The sequence below is a fragment of the Myodes glareolus genome, chromosome 6 (assembly GCF_982192425.1).
Source record: "Myodes glareolus chromosome 6, mMyoGla1.1, whole genome shotgun sequence".
Classification (NCBI taxonomy): Eukaryota; Metazoa; Chordata; class Mammalia; order Rodentia; family Cricetidae; genus Myodes; species Myodes glareolus.
In genome coordinates, this window is record NC_142031.1 from 95,809,885 (window position 1) to 95,828,330 (window position 18,446).

The following is an 18,446-nucleotide window of genomic DNA, read 5'->3' on the forward strand; positions in this document are numbered from 1 at the left end:
GGGGGAACCGGATGTCAGCGCCATCTTGCAATGGCGAATGTGGTTGCGGTCCTCCACAGTTGCCTCCTGCCAACAAATTGGGGCCAACGTGGTTAACTAAATTCACTTAAAAACCTGAGAGAGGGCTGGAGAGATGGCTCAGAGGTTAAGAGAATTGCCTGCTCTTCCAAAGGTCCTGAGTTCAATTCCCAGCAACCGTATGGTGGCTCACAACCATCTTTAGTGGGGTCTGGTGTCCTCTTCTGGCCTGCAGGCATACACATAGACAGAATATTGAATACATAATAAATAAATATTTTTTAAAAAAAAAACCTGAGAGAGCTTGAAAAGGAACTCTAGACACATACAAAAACACCCCAGAGTTTAATGCAGCTTCTTGCTCTGTTTGCTGGCGAAAAGCAGAGGCTCCTTTAAGAGGTTTCCTGGTTCAGCTTTAGCAGTAAAAACTAAGCAGCTTCTTTAAAAATGGCTTCCTGGTTTGCCAGCATGAACAGCTCTGACCTCTGACTCTTTCGGAAGGTCCAGTTATGGAGCATTTGAATGGGACTTTTGAGCAGCATACTACAACTTGCTTAATGGCAATATAGACCCTTAGTGTGCCTGAAAATGGGGCTGTAAGCATGGCTCACAGAACTGGCACTGAACAGATCTCTGCCATGTTGGGCTGGGCAGAGCCAAAAAGCAAAGCATCCTTAGTCCTAGTCAGGCTACTTAACATTCTAAGAAGCAGTCCTGGTCAGAAAAGGATTACAAATACACAATAAAGAAAAATTCAGATGAAAAAGACCTCTAAATGGGTCACAGTGTGTTTAAAAAATGTACGTAGGCGTGTCAGAGAGAACAAAAAGGGTATAGAGAGATATTAAAAGAAGTAAATGGTTTTATAAAAATAAAACAAAGTCTTTAAAGAGACAGTACAGTCATAGATAAAAGGAATAAAGAAAAATAAGCCATGTAAAGATGGAATATACACAAAGTATATTATTGTGTTTTCTTTAAATTATATGACTGTGAAGGAGCTAAGTACAGAGAGATATTTCATTGTATGGGCTAGTAAGCTGAAAAACATATACATTTTAAAGGTATCTTGACTTCAAAATTTGGGTCTAGGATTTGTTGTTTTGGAAAAGAGGTTCTTCTTTTGTTTCCACAGAGGATGAGAACCTGTGGATTCCTTCCAGACTAATGTGGTTTGATGGACCAGGACCTCCAAAAAGGTCACTGTGAATACCCCCAAAAATTACTTCGCCCAACAAAAAGCAGGGAGCAGTTTAGAGAGAACTATGCCCAAATTTCCAAATATTGTCTACAAATGTTCGTCTACATTTAAAGGGGGGGGTATGCTATAGATATTTGCATTGGTATGGATCTTGATTTATTGATACAAATTTAAGATCAATTTTGTCATATGCATATTTCTGCTCTTGATTAAGGTATTGTGTTTATGCAGCTCATTTAGAAATGTAATGTATAGCATTCAGGGGGCAGAGGCAGGTGGATCTCTGTGAGTTCAAGGCCAGCCTGGTCTGCAAGAGCTAGTTCCAGGACAGGCTCCAAAGCCACAGAGAAACTCTTGTTTTGGAAACAAAAAAAATGTAATGTATAATTAAGAAAAACAGGTTAATAGATAGTCATCTATATATTTTAGTTAGATAGATAATCTTCAAACCTTTCAAAAACCTACAGAATGCAGCATTTAAAATGTTTCAAGAACTTAGGACTTTTTATGACAATGAGACACATCTGTTCCTGCCAGCAATAATCTACTTCAAGATGAAGATGGGCATCGAAGAGGCTCCTCATGGAATTTGTCAGCCATCTTGGCAAGAAACTGTTCTTGCCTGAACCGTTTGACAGGACTTGCAGGACCCACAGAAAAATGAAGCTGCCTAAAGAAGGTGGGACAGTCCTTCAGGATTCCTGCTTCATGAGTCTTCCAGACATTCTGCAGGACACAGAAGAAAGTGAATGACAAACTGCCAATATAGGTGAAACTGCATTTGAAATTTCCTGCTTCATAAAAAGGTCTGCCAGATACATGCTGGAGATGGGTGCCTACAAAGTTACAGAAGAACCTTGGGTGACTGTTCAGGCAGTGAGATGTCTCTGTCAATTCTAGAGGTTTGGAAGTTGCTTATAATGCACTTTACTTAGGTAATATATCTTTCTGGAGTCTTTGATGGAGTTGAAGAATAGATAGTAATAATTATAATTTTCCTTAGTTATGTAAAAGATAAAGTACGTATAAATATTGTAACTATAATTCTTGCTTGATATCTGGTTTTTATATGTAATTTTACTATATTAAAGTTAAAACCTTCCTTTTTATTTAGACAGAAAAGGGGAGGTGATGTAGGATTCCTCTCTGTATACCATTGGTTAATAAAGAAGCTGCTTTCAGCCAATGGTTTAACAGAATATAGCCAGGCTGGAAGAGATATATATAGAGAGAGTAGGTGGAGTCAGAGAGAAGCCATGTAGCCTCCACTGGAGACAGACATTTCCGCTGGAGTCCAACAAAACTTTGCCGGTAGGCCATGACCTCGTGGTGATACACAGATTAATGGAGATGGGTTAGTTCAGGATATAAGAGCTAGCTAGCAATATGCTTAGGTTATTGGCCAAACAGTATTGCAAATAATATAGCTTCTGTGTGTTTATTGCGGGACTGGGCAGTACAGAAACCCCTCCCAACAAAGGATCAGAGTTCAAGGCAAGTCTTTGATACATATGAGACACTCTCTCAAGATACCAAACAAAATAAAATTTCAGAATACAGAGAGAAAGTGTGTTTGTAATGTGTTTGTGTAAGTGTGGTGTGCACAAGGTGGGAAGAAGACAACTTGGAGTCAGATCTCTCCTATCAGGGATACTAGGGATTGGATTCAGATTGTTGACTTGCACAGCAAACTCTTCTATATGCTGAAACATCTCACTAACCCCCCCTTTTCCCCCAAGACTTCTCTGTGTAGCTGTCTGGGCACTTTCTCTGTATATCTTGGCCCACCATGGCCCAGCTTTAGCCTTTCATTTTGAATTAATTATTTATAAGATTTATTTATATTAATTGTATATGCATATATATGTGTATGTGCATAACATGAGTGCCTAGTGATCATAGAGGCTAGAAGGTGACACTGAACCCCCTATAACTGGGGCCAAAGATGGTTGTGGCTGCCATCTGGATGCTGAGAACTGAATTTAGATTCTCTGCAAGAGCAGCAAATGCTCTTAGCCACTGAGCCATCTCACAAGCACATAATTTTTTATATTGGATACAGGGAATTGCTCATGTTAAACATTGTTATACTACTGACCTACAACAGTGTGTGTGTGTGTGTGTGTGTGTGTGTGTGTGTGTGTGTGTTCTGATGGCTGAATCTAGCATCCTACACAATGTAGGAATTTTCCCTCCAGGAAACCACTTCCAAATTATCACACAGAGATTTATATTAATTGTAAATGTTTGGTCAATAGCTCAGGCTTATTACTAACTAGTTCTTACATTTTAAGTTAACCCATATTCTATAATCAGAGACTGCTTGTTCATTTCCCAAATGCCCAGACCTGAATAATCACACAGAAACTGTATTAATTCCAACCTTTTTTGGCCAATAGCTTAAGCTTATTCCTAGCTAGCACATACATCATAAATCAACCCGTTTCTATTAGTCTATGTATGATCCAAGTGCCTGCCTTCTGCTGCCTCCCCTCCACCATCACGGATCCTACCCATTTGGAACCATAAGTAACAAATAAACCGTCCCTTCTTTATGTTGCTTTGGCCATGATGTTTCATCACAGCAATGGAAAAGTAATTAATACAGAGCCCTTGCTGCTCTTCCAGAGGACCAGCATTTGTTCACAGACCCACTTCAGGGACACCTCACAACTGTCTGTAACTCTAGTTTTAGGGTACCCATTAACTTCTTCTGGCCTGTGGGCATCAGGCATTCATGTGGTACGCAGACATCCACAAAGGCAAAGCACATACATAAAATTTTTAAAATCAGCCTATAAAATCAGGTGGTGGCACATGCCTTTAATCCTAGTAAAGAAACCTGTGCAGGTGGATCTCTGTGAATTTGAGGCCAACCTAGTCTACAGAGCTAGTTCCACAACAGCCAAGGCTACACAAAGAAACCCTGTCTCAAAATAAAAAAAAATTAAAATTAAAATAAAAATCAATCACGTATCCAGGTATATTGACATGCACCTTTAGTCTCAGAACTCAGACAGCAGAGGCAAGTAGATCTCTATGAGTTTGGGGCCAGTGACTACATAATGAGTCTCAGGATAGCTACATAGTGAGACCTTATGTCAGGGAGAAAAAAAAAATGAAAAGAAAAAAAAACCCTAAAAAGATAAGCACTAAAGTAGAGTGACTCAATTTTTTTTTCAGACAGGACAATCAAGAATGTGTTTGAGGTGGGTGGTAGTGGGGCACACTTTGTTTGTTTGTTTTCGAGATAGGGTTCTTCTGTGTAACAGCCCTGGTTGTCTTCAAACTCACTCTATAGACTAAGCTGGCCTCGAACTCACAGAGATCCACTTGCCTCTGCCTCCCTCCCAAGTGTTGAGATTAAAGACGTGTACCACCACCACCTGGATGAGAAACCCTGTCTCAAACAAAACAAAACAATGGAATATGGTCGAAATTAGAAGACAAATTCCTATGGAAACAAACTGATGTGTTCTGATTTAAAAAAAAAAAATCAAGAAAAATGGCCAGATCTATGGTGGTATAAATTTGTAACCTCAGCATTCAGCAGAGCTGAAGCAGGGATTGTGAATTTAAGGCCACTCTGTCTACATAAAAAAGTAAGAAAGCAATAAGGGAAGGAAGGAAGGAAGGAGGGTTGGGGAAAAGAGGAAGGAAAGAAGGAAGGGTTAACAAATGAAAAGGAGTTTTGAAACTTGCAAACTACCAATGGAGAAGAGCATCAGGACCCAGCAGGGCTGGGAAGTAATCTGTCTGTGAAGCATAAGTCAGTAGATGTCAAAGAGTGTGTATGCAGAAATGAGAACAGTGTGTGTGTGTGTGTGTGTGTGTGTGTGTGTGTGTGTGTGTGTGTGTGTGTGTGCGTGTGGCTCATGTTGTAGAGGAAGGGGATAAGAGGAGGCACATATTTCAGAAGAAGGCAGGAAGGACAATTAAGATACAAAGAACTAAATAAAGCCACAAAAATGCCATGGTCCATACAGGAACCCAAAATCGGTCTTGATTTTAAACAAGTGACAGAATTTAAAGAAAGGGATGTAGTTCTTAGAGGAAACGAAAAGAAATAACCAGGGGCAGCTCCTGTATCCTCCTGAGTAATATTTACATAGTGATAGTAAGGCCAGTGTTGCTAAAGACAAAACAGGAGTATTTGTTTACAGTTACAGAACAGGTTGCAACTGTCGTTATTCTAGATGTTACAGAATGAAAAAAAATCAAGCAAAGGTGATGCTGACAGAGGTAGATTAGAAGAGAAGCCGAGGAGGAGAGAAGATAATGAGTTCGTCTGACACACTAATAGACACAGCTAGGAGAAAAGTGGGAAACAAGATGGTGAAGACCTCTACTAAAACAAAGATAATATGACTTAAAATGAAGAGGAGGGCAAATGTCTAAATTAGCCAAATCCTTGTCTCTTAAAGGTAGCAATAAATATGTAAACATTGGAGAAACGCTGAAAACTATGTGTCTGGAATGTCAGGTATGGAGGCATAGGCCTTTTAATTCCCACTTCTAGGGAGGCAGAGGCAGGTAGACTCTGTAAGTTTGTGGCCACCTTGGTCTACATAGTGAGTTCTAGGCCAGTCAGGGTTACAGGACAAGACCCAGTTCCAAAATAATAACAGCAAAAAAGGCGGGTGCTGCAGCACAGTGGTAGAGCATTTGGCTGGTATTCATGAGGCCCTAGGTTTCACTTCCAGCACCTCTTAAAATAGGGTAGCAGGCCTATGATTCCAGTACTGGGGAAGTAGAGGCTGGAGGATGAAAGTGTCAAGGTCACCTTTGGGTACACAGCGGTCAGGAGCCAGCTTGGGACACATGAGAGTGTTTCAAGAAACAAAAACAAGCAAAGAAAAAAGCCAGTGTTGCAAAGTGACAAAGGTAGAGGAAGCATGGCAGGGGGGCTGTGGCATTACATCATAGGCCGTTCTGAAGCAGCTAATTTCTTTTCCTTCTTTTTTTCGAGACAAGGTTTCTCTGGGTAACAGCTCTGGGCGTCCTGTAACCCATTCTGTACACCCCCTTGAACTCACAGAGATCCACCTGACTCTGTCTCCTGAGTGCTAGAATTAAAGGTGTGCTTTATCACCACCACTTGTCTGCTAATTTCTTTTTGAAATTTTCCTTTATTTATTTATTTATTTAGCTGGGGGTTGGTGCTTGTGTAGAGGTCAGAGAACAATGCTCAGGGTTGGTTGATGCAAATCTTTCACCTGTGGCCTCTCGTTTCTACTTCTGTACTGCCTACCCAAAGCTGAATCATAATTTCCAGGCACAGATAAAAATTCTTTATCTTGTTTGTATTATGTCCTTAGAGTATGTGAGGAACTTCTTTTAGATATTGGGTATTTTTGTACATAATAAAAATATCACAACTAAAGAACTTTTTTCTTTAGCCACTGTACTTCCCAAACAATCATTGCTTATTTCTTAGAGGTTTCTGGATAGATGAAGTATTCATTCAATATAACTCAATAAACATGCTTTTCAAAACTGTCTTAGGACCTAGTTAATGCCACAGGTTAATAGAAGTTTTGTGGGCAATTTCTAAAAGTAAATAAAAACAAATAGTGTTGTAGAATATTTTAACTATGTAAAGACGTGTTAAATCTGTTTAATAATGTAAGGCTCTGTTACATTTGTTTGTGCTCTCTTAGTTTGATTCTGTAAAGATGTGTTACATTTGTTTCACCTTGCCTGCCTGAGGCACCTGACTGCTCTAATAAGGAGTTGAATGGTCAATAGCTAAGCAGAAGAGAGATAGAAGGGGCTGGTATGCAGAGTGAATAAACAGGAGAGATTTAGGCTTGAGAAGAATGAGGAAAAGGGAGAATAGAAAAAGGGAGAAAGTGAGTGACATGTCCAGGGCCAGAAGCCAGGACAGACAGACACAAGAAGCAGTGAGGCAAAACATAGATAAAGAAAAACAAATTAAAATAAGAGCTAAGTTAAGGTCAAACATTCAAAACTAAGTCTCATTGTCATGATTTGGGTGCTGGTTGGTGGTCCAAAAGAAAAAGTCTGGGGCTGGACCAATGTGGTGCACACCTTTAATCCCAGTACTCAGGGAGGCAGAGGCAGGCAGATCTCTGTGAATTCGAGGTCAGTCTGTTCTACAGAGTGAAAACAGCCATAAATACACAGAAAATCTGTCTCAAAAAACAAACAAAAAGAAAGAAAGAAAGAAAGAAAGAAAGAAAGAAAGAAAGAAGAGAAGAGAAGAGACGAGAAGAGAAGAGAAATAAAAAGAAAGAAAAAAACCTGGGACAAAATAGTGTAGAGGAATTGTTAACAATTCACATCACCTCTGCAGATCAGGGCCACAGCAGAACCTGCAAGAACTCTCACTAGGGAATGGGAGGTACATCCTGCTACATCACTTCCCCAAGTACAGAATAAGCTGTGGACAGGAAACACTTTACCCTCAGGCTTTACCCTCAGGCTCTACTGTGTCAGAGCAAATACGGGGCATGAAAAGCTTCAGAGAGATGATGAGCACCTAAGGGCTCAGAGGGCTGAATTCTTATGCATGCTTGGATGGTCATTTGGGTTTTTTGTTTTGTTTTGTTGAAACAAGGTCTTAATATGTAACCCAGTCCTTGAATTTGTGATCTTCCTGCCTCTACATCCCATGTGCTAAGATTACAGGCCTGTGTCACCAGGTATTTTATAGAAATAATATTTCTTGGACTTGCAAGATAGCTTGGCATGGAAAGGCACATGCTGTGTATGTCTGACAACCTGAATTGCATCCTTGGAAGTCAAGGCAGGAGAGAACTGGCTTCCAAAAGTTGTCCTCTGACTTCCACATGTACTGTGGTATGTGAACAGCTGCAGTTATGCACACAGATCCTGCATGTACAATCATACTAATAAATAAAATGAAAATTTTATTGTCATTTTCCAATAAATATCTATTACATTAAAATCTTTATGCTACAAGCCATATAATCTACTTTCTTCTAATTTTTGTGTGTGCGTGCAAGTGCATATGAAAAGCAAAAGATAACCTTGGGTCTCATTCTTCAGGTGCCCTCCACATGGCTCTCTTAATTCTTTTAAAAATATTTATTTATTTATTTATTTATTATGTATACAATATTCTGCAGGCCAGAAGAATGCACCTCATTACAGATGGTTGTGAGCCACCATGTTGTTGCCGGGAATTGAACTCAGGACCTTTGGAAGAGCAGGCAATGCTCTTAACCACTGAGCCATCTCTCCAGCCCGCTCTCTTAATTTTTTAAAAACATTTATTTACTTGGTGGTAGGTGACTGCTATACCACAAAACTTTGCCTGGGGAGCTGCAATGCACACATCCACTCATCCTAGACAGGGAGCCTATAATAGACCAAAGTACAGATGCCAACAATTCCAACCAAGTGAGCTCCAGGACAGTCAGCACTGTTTCACAGAGAAAACCTGTCTTGAAAAACTAAAAGAATACATTGAACCTTTCTTGGCTGCAGGGTGGATCCACCTCTAAGGACTGAACCACTTTCCCTTTGTCCAGGGCTTTTTTTTTCTTTATGCCATATGAACACTACCAAGTGAACTATATCCCTAGTCTCTTAGCAGCATATTGCAGAAGGGCTGCTTTTTGCTTTGCTAACTTAGACCAAAATAATCACACTGAAACTGTATTAAGTAAATCACTGCTTGGCTCATTAGTTTTAGCTTCTTTTTGGATAACTCACATTAATTTAACCCATTTTTATTAATCTGTATATCGCCTCATGGCTGTGGCTTACCAGGTAAAGTTCCCAGCATCTGTCTCTGGTGACTCCATGGCTTCTCTCTGACTCTGCCCTTCTTTCTCCCTGCATTCAGCCTACTTTCCCTGCCTACCTAAGTTCTGTCTTGCTATAGGTCCAAAGCAGTTTCTTTATTTATTAATGGTAATCACAGCACACAGAAGGAACTCCCACATCAGCAGCAGGTTTTATAAGTGTGCTTATTTAGTGCACAGTCTCTTGATTTGGCATTGTTAGTATGTCAAAATAGGTAACTGTTGTGAAGGAGCCTTTATTGTACACAGCAGGGTACGTATTTGCCAGGGAGAAGACAGAACTCAGCCTTCCACATGCCAGATAAGAGCTCTACTACTGAGCCTCACCCCTGGCCTCAATGTAGACTACTTAGCACTATTCCTGGTTTCCACCACCAGATGCCAGTAGCACCACCCCTAACACGCAGCAGCAGTGATGTCTTCAGATACTGAGGCTGTCCCCTTGGGGTGGGAGTGGGAGGCAGGGCTAGACTGTTGCTAGCTGAGAATCACTGTGAAAGTATATTTATTTTCAAGTTTATTACTACTGTGTCAAAATTGTCTGTTTTTTATGTGATGAACTTGTCTAAGCGCAGCTGAACACTTGAACTTGAGAAACGTAAAGCACAGTAAATTCTGGTTTTCAGGATAACAATCTTTAAGAATTGCAGTGGAGCACCATTTTCAACTTACAAATAGCAGAACAAATACAGCTCTATATTTTAACTCAGGGAATTTTGTCTTGAACCACACATGGTTGATAAATATGTGAAATCTAAGCTCTTCGGAGTTCACTGGAGTTAACCAGATGGTGTGCTTATGATCTGCCTACAAAATCTTTCCACTCTTTTGAAATAAAAAGCTATTTTTTTTACTTTCCAGTTTAAAATTATATGCTTTTAGACTCTTTCAAATTAAAAATGCAGGGTTCATGAAGACACTAAACGACCACAGTCTTGTGATAAATCTAAGGGAAATGCTATCTACTTTCCTTACTTAACCTTGGCTTCCACTCTACAACAGAAAACACACAGATACTCCTTATGTGTGCCAGGCAGAATTCTAAATTCTTTTACATGTATTTAATTTTTTATGTGTTTGTTTTTGAGACAAGGTCTTACTGCATAGCTCTGGCTGGCTTGGAACTAGCTATGTAGACCAGGCTAATCCTCTGCAAAAGCAGCAAGCACTCTTAATTCTGATCCACTTTGAGCATTCTCATATTCTATATTGCAGGTATATACAATTATTATACAATTTTGAGGTTCAGGAGAAATTAAGTAACTTGTCAAAGGTTTAATGGGTAAGCAGTGAGGCTGAATAGTCTACTCCAGGCCTAGCCTTTAAACACAAATATTTAAAAATTAAAAGAGTTAAGGAAGGGGCTGGAGAGAGGGCTCGAAGGTGAGGAATACTTGCTGCTCTTTTAGAGGACTCAAGTTCAATCCCAGTACCCTCAGGGTGGTTTCTTTATGGAATGACTGCTTTAACTCCAGACGTGTTTGATGCCCTCTCCTGGCCTTGATGGGCACCCCCACACATGGCATACATTCATAGAGACATGTAGATAAAATAAAAATAAATATTTTTTGAAAAAAGTTAAGAAAAGCCTATGCTTTAAAATACCTTTTGAGTACTTTGGCTTTAAAGTCATATCCTGTTTTCTGCCTGGGGAGAAAGGGAGCAAGGAATGTGCTATACTACTGGCCTGGGACGCAATCCAAGTGACAGACTGGACAAAAAATTGTTTTTGTCCTTTGCAAGGCTGATGATTTGCAGTTGAACCAGACTGTCTTGCCTGTCCCTTCCTGAAGGATGAATTTAAGACCTATAAGGATTTCTAGGCCTTAGTAGATATAGACTTCTGTTGAGTCTGTCGAATAATCCACTGGCTATGATCAGAATTCACCTCAGGCTAAGCTGATGCTCCATATTCTTTTGTGGCTCAAACTTCAAAGTACTCACATGAAGCAAGGAGATTGATATTAAAGTAGAAAATAAAGAAGATTATGAATATCTATTGAGAGAGGGCCTCATGTAGCCAAAGTTATGTACCTAAGGATAGCCTTGCATTCTTGTGCATCAACCTACACAAGTACCCAGGGAGGCCCAGAAGAGGGCTTTAGATAAACTGCCATGTGGGTACTGGGAATCAAACCTGGGTCCTCTGGACCAGTGGTCTGAAGTGCTACTGAGCTATCTCTCCATCCTCCAACTTTGGGCTTCTGATTTTTTGTTTGTTTGTTTTTAGTTTTTTTTGAGAGAGAGTTTCTCAGTAGCTATTTTAAAGCAAGTCCTGGAAGCCACTCTGTAGACCAGGCTGGTGTTGAACTCACAGAGATCCACCTGCCTCTGTCTCCTGAGTGATGGGATTAAAGGTGTGTGCTACCACTGTCCGGAAGGGCTTCTGATCTTACAAGTGTGAACCACCTACCTGGTTTGTGAGATGCTGTGGATTATCCCCAGGACTTCAGGCATGTTAGGCAAGCACTCTACAGTTAAGCTACAAGCCCTGTCCAGACTGTGATTTTTTAGATAGAATAAAAGGAACACATTCTTTTAAAATTAATGTAGAAAACTTCAGGCCTGGGGATCTAATTCAACAGAAGAACATATACCCTATATGTGCAGGACCCTAGAAACTGATTCCCAACACCAACAAATAAGTGAACCAATTAATTAAATGGGTAACATTAGAATAACCTTAATGCCATCTGTCCAGAGAACATTTTTCTTGCTCATAAGTATGTTGCTCTGAGGAGGCAAAAACAGTAAGAATGATTTATAAGACAAATCTAATCCTGAGAAGATAGGTGAATTTATTTTGAGACATAAGTATTAGTATGTAAGGTTTGCAGTAGCAAAAAGAAGTATGCTGAACATAGTGGGACACACATTCTTTTGTTGTTGTTTTAAGACTGGTTGGGGACTGGAGAGGTGGCTCAGTGGTTAAGAGCACTGGTTGCTCTTCCAGAGGTCCTGAGTTCAATTCTCAGAACCACATGGTGGCTCACAACCATCCATAATGAGAGCTGGTGCCTTCTTCTGGACTATAAGCAGATATGAAGACAGAAGGAGCACGGGCTGCTCTTCCAGAGGATGCAGGTTCAATTCCCAGCACCCATACTGCAGCTCACAGCTGTCTGTAACTCCAGTTGCAGGAGAACCAACACCATCATATATACATACATGCAGGCAAAAACACCAATGCACATAAAATAAAAATAAATCATTTTTAAAAAAACATTGGCTAGCTCACTGGGGTGTGTGTGACGCACACCTTTAATCCCAGCGATCGAGAGGCAGAAGTAGGCAGATACCTGAGTTTGGGGCCAGCCAGGGCTACTCAAAAAATGTTAGTTCCAGATCAGCCCAGGGCTACTCAAGAAGCCCTGTATCTAAAAACAAAACAAAGACTGGTTAGCATGAACTTGCTATGTAGACGTTGGCCTTAAATTCATGATCTTCCTGTTTGCCCATATCAGTACTGGGTTACAGGCATGTGCCACTACATCCAGCTAAGACATTACGTTTAACTGTGGATACCATTAAAAATGAATAATGATAACCATCTGTGTACATGTGCGTGCTCACATGTACTTGCTTGTGCATGTGGAAGACACCAGGGGTCCTACTCTATCATATCCCTTTAGATACCGTCTCTGCTTTAACCTGTTAGCCAGCAAATCCAAGCAATTCCTGTCTTTGGCACCCAGAGCACTGTGGCTACGGGCATTCACACAACTACCTCTGGCTTTTGACATTGGTGCTGGGTATTCAAACTCAGGGCATCATGCCTGCTGAACTCTCTCTCCACTACCCCCAAAACCAATAATTATACATCTTTTTTCAAACTTAGCATATGTTGGCCTTTTGAAGTCTCTAGTAACAGTAAATTATTGTTATGCTAAGTGATGGCTTAAGCATTGTTTAACATCTTGGTTTCCAAGGAGTAAATCCTTGATCTAGTGATTGACCTGGTTCAGCTGGAATGTGAGGTTCTCACAGAAATTCTATTCCCTGGAGCAGAAAGAGTTTTGTCTTAACAGGGCCTTACCTCTCTCTTATTATTTTTCCCTCTGAAAAGGTAACCTTATAATTATCTAGGAACCAGATCAGAAATTGGGGCCCCTAAAACATTTGGTCTCTAGCAAGGCAAGAAGAGGCTGCCAAGAGGCCTAGATATTTTGGTGTCTATAAGGAAACTGGCTACTTTCACACACCCGGAGCTGAGGATTGAACCCAGGGCTTTCTTGCACTTGCTAGATAAGCAATCTACCACTGAGCTAAATCCACAACCCTGGTTACTTTTATTTGGGATCTTTTAACCCTAAACTGCTTAGCTCCGAATCTTACCTCCTGGTTTCATCAAGGTCTCCTATTCCCCCCACTCTCTGAGAGGTAACCCTAGAATCACTTTAGTAACAAGTACAGAAAGAAGTCTTTGACTGGTTCCTAGATGGGATGTGAGGAAAATGTCCAAATCAAAGTCCATTAAGAAGCTCTTGATCTCTTGATAGGCTCACAGTGCATACGTCCACTGTGAGCCTCCCCCCCCTTTTTTTTTGGCCTCCAAGGCTATCCTCCAAACTCATAAACCAGGGACTTCTTTAAGGCCCTTTAAAAGTAGTTGGAGTTGCTAGGATTCATGTGAGGTCTTCCCATATGGCTTCTATATAGAAGAGATACTAGCATCATTTATGTTAAAACAATAGACTTATTCCTTTTTTGTGTGTTTTGACTGTATGTATGTATGTATGTGCACCACAAGCATGTGTGGTGTTCAAGGAGGTCAGAAGAGGTTACCAGATACCCTGAAACTGCAGTTAAAGATGGCTGTGGTCCACTATCTGCTGGGAATTGAACTGTGTTTTTTGCAAGAGCAACAAGTGCTCTTAACCATTCAATCATCTCTCCAGCCACTTTTGCTTAAAACTATAGTAAGCCTGTTTCCCACGACTATAAATATATGCTGCAGTCAAAAGTCTTATATCTGGACAACATTTTTCTTTGTTTTTTTTTTTTTTTTTTTTTTTGAGACAAGGTTTCTCTATGTATCTTTGGAGTCTGTCATAGAACTTGCTCTGTAGACCAAACTGGTCTGGAACTTACAGAGATCCACCTGCCTCTGCCTCCTGAACGTTGGGATTAAAGGTGTGTGACACCACCACTCAGCGACATTGTTTTTATCAGGAAGAATATCATAGTGGACATGGTGATGCACACCCTTTGATCCTAGCACTTGGGGAGGCAAAGGCTGGCAAATTTCAGCAACTTCAAGGCCAGCCTGGTCTACACAATGAGTTCTAGGCCACTCAGGGCTACATAATAAGACTCTGCATCAAAAAAAGGTGATAAGGATCATAATTGAGAATAGTTGTCTAAGTATAGATTTAAGTCCAGTGTTTGGGGAATGTGATCTCTTGGACCACCGGAAAAAAAATCAATACTTTTAGGGGTTCATTTTTTGTTGTTATACTTTCCTGCTAGGTGTGGACCATGCAGGTGATCAAAATCAGAACTAATCATTTTGTACTGTCCAGGCCAGCTGAGGACCGAGGCAACAGGAGTCTCTTGGACGTTAGAGGAACCTCTGCTCCTCCAGCCTTTTTATTTATTTATTAATTATTATTATTATTGTGTGTGTGTGTGTGTGCGTGCGACTGTGGCTTTGCTTAGAATCATTTTCTGGGTTGACCTGCCTTTTTGTAGGCTGAACATTGGTTAGAATTCACTTGATGGTGTCTCCATGGCATTCCCAAACAAGAGAACAGGTAATGTCTTACAGAACATTTCCAGAAATGCCCCACAGTCCCCTGGAACCTAGCTGAGCTTGGAGAGCAAGGGAATGATATTCTCCCTTTTAATATCTACCACCTGAGTACAGGTTTCCAAGTATGGTTATTACATACCCAGAAGATTGGTTATATTAAGTCAGGGACTTTGAACTACTGTGTAATATTTATATAAAGTTTGAGCAAAACCCAAGCACTTCTAAGTAAACTTTGATCGGGCATACATGTTTGTTCTTTAAATCAGCTCTTATAATTGCCACAAAGAACAGAACAGTAATTCCACTGATTTAAGCAGAGGTTGACATCAAAGTATTGAGCTTTGACCTTGGAAATTTAAGTATCATCTTTTATATACCTTAAATAACTTACTCAGACCTTTATTCTTTGCATAAATTTCTAGTTTTCTTTTCTATCTTTTCACTCATTTTAATTTTCATACATCTTTCACTCAAAGTATTTCCTTTCTTACACCCTTCTAAAAGTTTCTGTTACTGGTTTTCTTTCTCAATACCATGAGATATAACAGCACATTATGAGAATTACCTCTCTGAGTGAAGGACACTAAACAATTTCCATTTAAGGTCCCAACAACAAACCAAATTTCAGTGTCACCAAAGTTCAGCATGGGGAACCAATGACTTTATTGGGCTTACTTACAAAGCATGAGTAAAGAGCTACTGATTGGGAGTGTGGGTAACTGTAAAGTCTTCACCCAGTATGGATGCCTTCCCTTCTCTCCTCAAACTTCCCCAGCCTATATACTCTAGTTCCTCCCCCAAGATCTTGAAGCCATACGTAATTATGTCAAAACTGCATATGACTGGCAGTGAAAAGGACTGAACTCAGGTGGAAGTGGCGGAATACACACATGAAGGTCCAGACCCTGCACACTACCTCATCTTTTGTTCCCTCGTTTTTTCGAGACAGGGTTTCCCTAAGTAGTCCTCCTCCTGACTGTCCTGGAACTTGGCTCTGTGAACCAGACTGGTCTTGAACTCACAGAGATCTGCCTGTCTCTGCCTCCTGAGTGCTGGGATTAAAGGCTTGTGCCACCACCACCCGGCTTTTTTTTTTTTTTTAAAAAAAAGATAATTAATAATATGTATTGGTGTTTTGCCTGCATGTATGTCTGTGTGAGCATGTCAGATTCTCTGGAACTGGAGTTACAGTTTTGAGATGCTATGTGGGTAATGGGTACTCTTGAATAGCCAGCTTTTTTAACTGCTCAGCCATCTCTCCAGCCCCCTCCCAGGAACATTATCAATAAGCTCAATCATAATGATCTTTTATAAGCAAAGCACACACAGCTGGTCTTATGAAGATGGCAGATGTTTAGCTCATAGGATAGCGCTGTGCAAACACTAGTTTTATAAAGAAAACTGAATTCAAATTACATACATATGATAATATGACAAACGAGTATTACCTGTGTACACATACTGTTAAACTAAGCGGTCTCCTAAATCCTTGGATAAAGTTTTTCCCCCACAGAGCTTTGGATTCATGGCCAGCAAGCACTCTACCTCTAAGCTAATTCCCCAACCCCTCTTAGGTAAATATTATAGAGAGCACACACAGTAAAAAATATCTCTGAATGACTTGTACAGTCCAGAGAACAGCCTACTTTTGCAAAGTCATGCTTTTGGTTCTGAATGAGTGGAAGGAGAGAAAAGCAGCATTACACAGTAAAACATCATCACACCGACATTCACAATATCCAGCAGAAGTCAACTAAGAAACTGAGGTGTTTTGTTTTTGTTTCTTGGTCAGAGGGTCCTCTCTTCTCCTGTTCATGAGCAGTCAATAATCTTTTTTATCATTACTGTCATCACCACCACCATCATTACTTTAAATTTAGTGTCCATAATATAGAGAGTAAAGAACACTAAAAAGAGTAACGTATCAAAGAACCTGAAAAGGGATGGATGGGCTCGGCCTATTCTTTTCCTTAGCCTCTGTTATTGTAACTGGAAAGTTAAAAACAAAACTTTATCCGGGGCTCAGTGGGAAAGAAACAAAGACAAATAAGAAATATAGAGCAAAGGGTTTTTAGCAGGAAAAGAATACTATCTCAGTGAGAAAAGAGGTTTGGAGACAACAAAAGAAACAGCAGGTACTAAGACCCAGAGGAACCCTCCTGCTGCTGTAGCTGACTGCTGGAAGCAGCTTGAGTCCTGCTTGAGATCTGTGCTTTTCCAGACTCGGTTCTGGGTGCTGCAAACTTACACGAGCTTCCCAGGTTTAGCCAATTCAAAGTGTCAGCTTCCTCTGGCAGTTAGCTAGTGCCTGAGACACATACATGGCTAACTTTTAAGACTCCTCTGGAAACCAGTAAACATGAAGAAAAACATGTCTTTTTTTTTTTTAAACCTAATATGAAGGTCTGGTATAGCCTATCTAAGAATGTATTGACCTTTAATACTCAGAAACAAACCATACAATTAGAGCCTCCCATTTCCAAGATCCCATTCTAGGAATGTAAAAATCAAAACAGTGTGGCAATCCTAAAGGTTCAGTGGTACCCGAAAGTTTTATGGATGCCACTTTGGTTTATGCCATGTGGTGGCATTAACCAAGACTGTTATAAAGTCACAGGTCCCTTGCCATCTTTATTACATCACTAGTAAGCTAGTACCATGTCATGTGGCTGTTACCATCTTGATGACATCACTAACCACAATGGTGGCTAAGTTATATAGTTTGTTCCATTTTGATGAGGTCACCAATTAAGATGGCAACAAACCTTCTTCTTGTGGTTAGCTCAACCCAATGATGACATAAGTCCATTTGCCACCAGGGCAAGAGAGTAAGTCCCCAAGAGATCCATGCATTTCAGATCAAATTAGCATGGATATGGGAACTCACAGTGTATGTAACTAGGAATGGAGGCCACAAGTAGTAAAGCAAACAAGAGGAAATAACTCCATGATTTCAGCACAAAGAGAGTGAGCCCACGTCTTAGCATACAAATCGTAACTGTGAATGTCAAGAGATGTCATTTGCATTGTTTTGACTGTCCTTCACTTTCCAAGCACAAGCTGTTGCTGGGAAAGAAACCCACAAAAGATGCACAAGAAATACAGAGGTATGCCCAATGCATGTGGGTGAGGATGTTACTCCCAGAGCATATGGAAAACTGGGAAGAATATGATCCTGAAGCCCTTTCACTGAGTTTGACATCCGAAGACAGGGCTTTTCAAGACAGGGGTTCTCTTTGTAACAGCTGTCATGGAACTTGCTGTAGACCAGGCTGGCCTCAAATTCATGGCTTCTGCCTCCCTGTTGGGACTAAAGGTATGCATCACCACCACCTGACTTGAGTTGGCTGAAATTTAAAACCCTTATAAACCAACTTTTTTGGAAGCTAGAGAGATGCCTTAGCAGTTGGAAACACTGGCTGCCTTCCGGATGACCTGGGTTCAGTTCCCAGCACCCACATGGCAACTCACAGCTGTCTTTAACTCCAGTTCCAGAGGATTCGACAACCCTCACACAGACACACGTACGTCTTATCACTGACCCTGTGCACTGATAACTTTTTAAAAATAAAATCAGCTTTGAGTGGAGTATTCCTAAAATATCTTGAAGCAGCAACTACCAAGATTTGACAATCTAGTCTTGACTCCACAAAGTTTAGTTTCAGGTCAACACTATGGACAC